Genomic DNA, 8,393 nt, shown 5'->3' on the forward strand with positions numbered 1-8,393 from the left:
CCTCTATGCAGTGGTGTAACCTCTCTCTTACCCGCTGTAATCTCTACTTAAACATGGTGCTCAACGCTATATATTATTTCCCAATGATGTATGGCTATCCTATGATGTTTGAGTAGATCCGTTTTGTCGTTTGGGTTATTTGATGATCAAGATTGGTTTGAGTTGCATGTTTTATTATTGGTGCTATCCTATGGTGCTCTCCGTGTCGCGCAAGCATGAGGGATCCCCGCTGTAGGGTTTGTAATATGTTCATGATTTGCTTATGGTGGGTGGCGTGAGTGACAGAAGCACAGACCCGAGTAAGTAGGTTGTTTGCGTATGGGATAAAGAGGACTTGATACTTTAATGCTATGGTTGGGTTTTACCTTAATGATCTTTAGTAGTTGCGGATGCTTGCTAGAGTTCCAATCATAAGTGCATATGATCCAAGTAGAGAAAGTATGTTAGCTTATGCCTCTCCCTCAAATAAAATTGCAATAATGATTACCGGTCTAGTTATCGATTCCCTAGGGACAAATAACTTTCTCGTAACAAAAAGCTCTTTACTAAAACTAATTTAGTAGTGTCTTTATCTAAACAGTCCCTACTTTTTATTTACGCCCTCTTTATTACCTTGCAAACCTATCCAACAACACCTACAAAGTACTTCTAGTTTCATACCTGTTCTAGGTAAAGCGAACGTTAAGCGTGCGTAGAGTTGTATCGGTGGTCGATAGAACTTGAGGGAATATTTGTTCTACCTTTAGCTCCTCATTGGGTTCGACACTCTTACTTATCGAAAGAGGCTACAATTGATCCCCTATACTTGTGGGTTATCAAGACCTTTTTCTGGCGCCGTTGCCGGGGAGCAATAGCGTGGGGTGAATATTCTGGTGTGTGCTTGTTTGCTTTATCACTAAGTAATTTTTATTTGTTGTTCTTAGTTGTTCTTTATCTTTAGTTATGGATATGGAACACGAAATACCAAAAAAATTAGGTGTACTTGCTACTCATGGAGATGGGGAACCTCCTAAAACCCTCGATGCTGGTTATGTGAAAGATATTATGTACTACTTTGATAATCCTGAGAAAACCCCATTCAACTATGTAATGGGAGTAACGTTGGATCAACGTGAATACTTTAGGGATTATCGCTTGACACAAAAAGGGAAACTATTATGGGATCAAATTCATATATTGAAGTGGTATGCTAGACAACTATGCTTGAGTTATGATTATACTTGTTGCTGTAGGATGAAGGCTCCACACCTTCCCTTTTCATGCAAATTTAATGATAATAAAACCTTAGCTTCTTATGCTAATGGTATATATGATTACTATGATGTGGAACAAATAGAAGAATTTGTTGCTTTTATGGGTGCTTATGAAATTGAATCTATGTTTAAAGAGTTTGAAGATTTTTATGATGCTGCTTATAGACCTGAAAATTTAGCTATCCTCAAATATTGCTATGAGAATTATGAATACAATTCCGATATTAATGCACGTATTGAGAAAGTCTCCGCTGTCCAAGAAGAGATTAATATTTTGCAGGAATCTATGGAAGAAGAAGTTGATGAAACTGTGAGCTCATTGGATGAAAAAGATGAGGAGGAGAGCGAAGAACAAAAGGAGGAAGAGCGGATTGATCACCCGTGCCCGCCTTCTAATGAGAGTAACTCTTCAACTCATACATTGTTTAATTCCCCTTCATGCTTACCGAAGGATGATTGCTATGATGACTGTTATGATCCCTTTGATTCTTTTGAAATATCCCTTTTTGATGATGCTTGCTATGCTTGTGGCCAAGATGCCAATATGAATTATGCTTATGGAGATGAACTTGCTATAGTTCCTTATGTTAAACGTGAAATTGTTGCTATTGCACCCACACATGATAGTCCTATTATCTTTTTGAATTCTCCCGACTACACTATATCGGAGAAGTTTACCCTTATTAAGGATTATATTGATGGGTTGCCTTTTACCGTTGCACATGATGATTTTGATGAATATAATATGCATGTGCTTGCTGCTCCTACTTGCAATTATTATGAGAGAGGAACTATATCTCCACCTCTCTATGTTTCTGACAAGATAAAATTGCAAGAAACTGCTTATACTATGCATTGGCCTTTACTATGTGTGCATGAATTGTTCTTTTATGACATGCCGATGCATAGGAAGAGAGTTAGACTTCATAATTGCTTGATATATGTTGCTTTGTGCTCATTACTAAATTCTAAATCATTGCTAATTAAAGTTGGCTTTGATATACCTTGGGATCCGGGTGGATTCGCTACTTGAGCACTATATGCCTAGCTTAATGGCTTTAAAGAAAGCGCTGCCAGGGAGACAACCTGGAAGTTTTAGAGAGTCATTTATTCCTGTTGAGTGCTTTCATATAGTTTAAAAACAACAAAAATAAAGAGGGGAACCCAAAACTTTTTCAAAAAGGAAAGTGAAAGTGAGAGAGACAAGCATTGTTGAAGTGAGAGCTAGCCTTGAACTTTGTTCATGCTCACAGAAACTTTGTGAATCTTAATTACAGAAACTTTTTCAACAAAAATAATTATCCCCTTGTACAATTCCATTGTATTATAAAAATAATGTGCCAAGGTTTGCCTTTAGGATGTTTACAATGCTTGTTGGTTTGTATGGTGCAGGACAAAAACTTTGGCTGTAGTGCGCGATTTTTCATTTTTTACTGGAACGTCAAATGGTTGTGATTCTTTTTGCACTTTCTTTCTATACAAATTTTTTATTTTTCCTAATTTTGGCAGAATGTTTCAAGTACTAGAAGTATGGTTCATGTTCAGATTGTTACAGACTGTTCTGTTTTAGACAGATTCTGTTTTTGATGCATAGTTTGCTTGTTTTGATGAAACTATCAATTTATATCAGTGGATTAAGCCATGAAAAAGTTATACTACAGTAGACACAATGCGAAAACAAAATATGAATTGGTTTGCAACAGTACTTAGAGTAGTGATTTGCTTTATTATACTAACGGATCTTACCGAGTATTCTGTTGAAGTTTTGTGTGGATGAAGTGTTCGATGATCGAGAAGGTCTCGATGTGAGAAGAAGGAAGAGAGCCAAGAGCTCAAGCTTGGGGATGCCCAAGGCACCCCAAGTAAATATTCAAGGAGACTCAAGCATCTAATCTTGGGGATGCCCCGGAAGGCATCCCCTCTTTCTTCAACAAGTATCGGTATGTTTTCGGATTCGTTTCGTTCATGTGATATGTGCAGATCTTGGAGCGTCTTTTGCATTTAGTTTTCACTTTTCTTTTATGCACCATGCTGGTATGAGATAGTCCTTGGTTGATTTATAGAATTCTCTTTGCACTTCACTTATATCTTTGAGTATGGCTTTATAGAATGCTTCATGTGCTTCACTTATATCAGTTGAAGTTTGGATTGCATGTTTCTCTTCACATAGAAAACCGCCATTTGTAGAATGCTTTTTTGCTTCCCTTATATTTGTTAGAGCATGGGCATATCTTTTGTAGAAAGAATTAAACTCTCGTGCTTCACTTGTATCTATTTAGAGAGATGACAGGAATTGGTCATTCACATGGTTAGTCATAAAATCCTACATAAAACTTGTACATCACTGAATATGATGTGTTCGATTCCTTGCAATAGTTTTGCGATATAAAGATGGTGATATTAGAGTCATGCTAGTGGGTCGTTGTGGATTGTAGAAATACTTGTGTTGAAGTTTGTGATTCCCGTAGCATGCACGTATGGTGAACTGTTATGTAAAGAAGTTGGAGCATGAGGTATTTATTGATTATCTTCCTTATGAGTGGCGGTCGGGGACGAGCGATGGTCTTTTCCTACCAATCTATCCCCCTAGGAGCATGCGCGTAGTACTTTGTTTCGATGACTAATAGATTTTCGCAATAAGTATGTGAGTTCTTTATGACTAATGTTGAGTCCATGGATTATACGCACTCTCACCCTTCCATCATTGCTAGCCTTTTCGGTACCGTGCATTGCCCTTTCTCACCTCGAGAGTTGGTGCCAACTTCGCCGGTAAATCCAAACCCCGTGATAATACGCTCTATCACACATAAACCTCATTATATCTTCCTCAAAACAGCCACCATACCTACCTATCATGGCATTTCCATAGTCATTCCGAGATATATTGCCATGCATCTTCCATCATCATCATATACATGACTCGAGCTTTTACTGTCATATTACTTTGCATGATCGTAAGATAGCTAGCATGATGTTTTCATGGCTTGTCCCTTTTTTTGATGTCATTGCTATGCTAGATCATTGCACATCCCGGTACACCGCCGTAGGCATTCATATAGAGTCATATCTTTGTTCTAGATATCGAGTTGTAATATTGAGTTGTAAGTAAATAAAAGTGTGATGATCATCATTATTAGAGCATTGCCCCAGTGAGGAAAGGATGATGGAGACTATGATTCCCCCACAAGTCGGGATGAGACTCCGGACGAAAAAAAAAGAGAGAGAAAGGCCAAAAAAAAGAGAAGGCCCAAAAAAGAGAAAAAAAGAAAATGAAAAAATGAGAGAAAAAGAGAGAAGGGGCAATGTTACTATCCTTTACCACACTTGTGCTTCAAAGTAGCACCATGTTCTTCATATAGAGAGTCTCTTGAGTTATCACTTTCATATACTAGTGGGAATTTTCATTATAGAACTTGGCTTGTATATTCCAACGATGGGCTTCCTCAAATGCCCTAGGTCTTCATAAGCAAGCAAGTTGGATGCACACCCACTTAGTTTCAGTTTGAGCTTTCATATACTTATAGCTCTAGTGCATCCTTTGCATGGCAATCCCTACTCCTAACATTGACATCAATTGATGGGCATCTCCATAGCCCGTTGATTAGCCGCGTCGATGTGAGACTTTCTCCTTTTCTGTCTTCTCCACACAACCTCCACCATCATATTCTATTCCACCTATAGTGCTATGTCCATGGCTCACGCTCATGTATTGGGTGAAAGTTGAAAAGGTTTGAGAACATCAAAAGTATTAATCAATTGCTTGGCTTGTCATCGGGGTTGTGCATGATGTGAATATTTTGTGTGGTGAAGATGAAGCATAGCCAGACTATATGATTCTGTAGGGATAACTTTCTTTGGCCTTGTTATTTTGAAAAGACATGATTGCTTTATTAGTAGGCTTGATGTATTGTTGTTTTTATGTCAAAAGATAGACTATTTCTTTGAATCACTCGTGTCTTAATATTCATGCCATGATTAGATATATGATCAAGATTATGCTAGGTAGCATTCCACATCAAAAATTATTTTTTTATCATTTACCTACTCGAGGACGAGCAGGAATTAAGCTTGGGGATGCTGATACGTCTCCGTCGTATCTATAATTTTTGATTGTTCCATGCCAATATTATTCAACTTTCATATACTTTTGGCAACTTTTTATATTATTTTTTGGACTAACATATTGATCCAGTGCCCAGTGCCAGTTCCTGTTTGTTGCATGTTTTATGTTACGCAGAAACCCCATATCAAACGGAGTACAAACGGGATAAAAACGGACGGAGAATTATTTTGGAATATTTGTGATTTTTGGGAAGTAAAATCAACGCGAGACGGTGCCCGAGGTGGCCACGAGGGTGGGGCCCACGCCAACTCCAGGTAGGCGCGCCCCTGACCCTCGTGGGCCACCCGTAAGGCGGTTGATGCCCTTCTTTGGCCACAAGAAAACTAATTTTTGGAAAAAGATCTGGGCGAAGGTTTCAATCCAATCGGAGTTACGGATCTCCATATATACACGAAACGGTGAAAGGGCAGCAGACGAGAACGCAGAAACAGAGAGAGACAGAGAGATAGATCCAATCTCGGAGGGGCTCTCGCCCCTCCCACGCCATGGAGGCCAAGGACCAGAGGGAAAACCTTTCTCCCATCTAGGGAGGAGGTCAAGGAAGAATAAGACGAAGGGGCCCCCTCTCCCCTTCTCTTCCGGTGGCGCCAGAACGCTGCCGTGGCCATCATCATCACCGCAATCTTCACCAACAACTTCACCGCCATCATCACCAACTCTCCCCCCCTCTATGCAGCGGTGTAACCTCTCTCTTACCCGCTGTAATCTTTACTTAAACATGGTGCTCAATGCTATATATTATTTTCCAATGATGTATGCCTATCCTATGATGTTTGAGTAGATCCGTTTTGTCCTTTGGGTTATTTGATGATCAAGATTGGTTTGAGTTGCATGTTTTATTATTGGTGCTGTCCTATGGTGCTCTCCGTGTCGCGCAAGCGTGAGGGATCCCAGCTGTAGGGTTTGTAATATGTTCATGATTTGCTTATGGTGAGTGGCGTGAGTGACAGAAGCACAGACCCGAGTAAGTAGGTTGTTTGCGTATGGGATAAAGAGGACTTGATACTTTAATGCTATGGTTGGGTTTTACCTTAATGATCTTTAGTAGTTGCGGATGCTTACTAGAGTTCCAATCATAAGTGCATATGATCCAAGTAGAGAAAGTATGTTAGCTTATGCCTCTTCCTTAAATAAAATTGCAATAATGATTACCGGTCTAGTTATCGATTGCCTAGAGACAAATAACTTTCTCGTAACAAAAAGCTCTTTACTAAAACTAATTTAGTTATGTCTTTATCTAAACAGCCCCTACTTTTTATTTATGCCCTCTTTATTACCTTGCAAACATATCCAACAACACCCACAAAGTACTTCTAGTTTCATACTTGTTCTAGGTAAAGCGAACGTTAAGCGTGCGTAGAGTTGTATCGGTGGTCAATAGAACTTGAGGGAATATTTGTTGTACTTTTAACTCCTCGTTGGATTCGACACTCTTAGAGGGTGTTTGTTTCCAGGGACTTATTGGTTTAGGGACTTAAAAATGTCCCTATAAGTCCCATCTAAACCAAACAGGAGGGACTTATAGGGACTTAAAATGGTGATTTCGGACTTATCAAAAAAGACTCTCAGGGAGGAACTTATAGGAACTTATAGTGATGATTTGGGTCTTTTAGCATGTCATTTAATAACCTCTAGCCCATGATAAATTCTGTAAACAAACAGATAGGGACTCGGGATTTATAAGTTAGGACTTAAAAAAGTCCTAGGACTTATGAAACAAACAGGGCCTTACTTATCAAAAGAGGCTACAATTGATCCCGTTCGTGGGTTATCACGGGGGCGGCCTGGGATGGTGGCGCTGACATCTCCGCCGCGATGATGTCGCCGGAGCGGGGCAGGTAGCACACCACCCCGTCCGGACGAAGCGACGGGTGGCCCGAGAGGGGAAGTGCCGCCGTCGAGGAGGGGGAGCACGGGGAGGAGCCAAGCAGCCCGGAGGACACGGGCGGCGAGGAGGGCGCCGGGGAGGGGACCGACGGGGTCAGAGACGAAGACGGCGGCAGGGCCGGCCCGGAGGACACGGGGCGGCAGGGGCCGTCGACGCTGGACGCGGAAGAGCTCGCAGGTCGCGGAGAAGAGACACGCGGCCGCTTGGCGGCGGGAGCCAGAGCACCGTCCGGCGAGGGGGGCGTGGCAAGGTGCAGTTCCTGGCGATGTGGCCGAAGAACCTGCAGCGCTTGCATCGCATGTCCTTGCGACAGTCGATGCGGGGGTGGCCGGGGTCCAGATAGCGGGGGGAGGCGGCGCCCGCCGGCGAGGCTGCGACCGGGGCGGGGGGCGAGCGGGGTCTGGAGCGGGGGCAGCGACGCGGGCGCGGGGAGCGCGGGCGTCCGGAGACGAGCTGCCGGCCCCCCTCCTGCGGCGGCGTATGCACATGCGGCGGGGGCCTGACGCGGTGGATCTCCGAGCGCGGGTCGTGCCGGCCCACGGGCGTGCCCCGGACCGGCGGGGGAGTCGAGGGGCCGAGCGGCGGCGAGACGGCATCACCGGCGGGAGATGCGGCCGAGCAGCCCGCACCGCAGAGCACCTCGCGGTAGGAGGGGGGAGGAGAGCACTCCCGGGCAGATCCCGCGGAGGACGGGCTCGATTCTAGCCAACGCTGGGTGTGCGGGCGGCCCGACGAGGGCGTCGGGGAGGGGGAAGCCATGACGCAGGCTGAGGATGGCGAGGTGGACGTCGGGGCCGGAGTGGCCGCCGGCGGAAGGGCTCGGGAGCGAGGGGGCTCAGGAGCGGAGCGGAGCGGGCCGGTGAGTGTGTATCTCTGAAGTGGTTGTGTTCAGATGTTTTTTAATGTTTCTCGACGTTTCTTGATGCTCCCGTATTGTTGATTGTTCAAGTTCTGAAATCTAACTAGGATTGTGTTGGTGTAAAGAAGGGAAGCAGTCTGAATGTACACAAAGTAGTTTGATAATTCAAGCCTGTTGTAATCAAGCGTTTATACATAGGACGAACATAGAAAACTTTATTATTCATTAATTATTATATAGGAACAAAAGCTCCTTTGCAAAAAAGAAAAG

This window comes from Aegilops tauschii, chromosome 5 (assembly GCF_002575655.3).
Source record: "Aegilops tauschii subsp. strangulata cultivar AL8/78 chromosome 5, Aet v6.0, whole genome shotgun sequence".
Taxonomy (NCBI): domain Eukaryota; kingdom Viridiplantae; phylum Streptophyta; class Magnoliopsida; order Poales; family Poaceae; genus Aegilops; species Aegilops tauschii.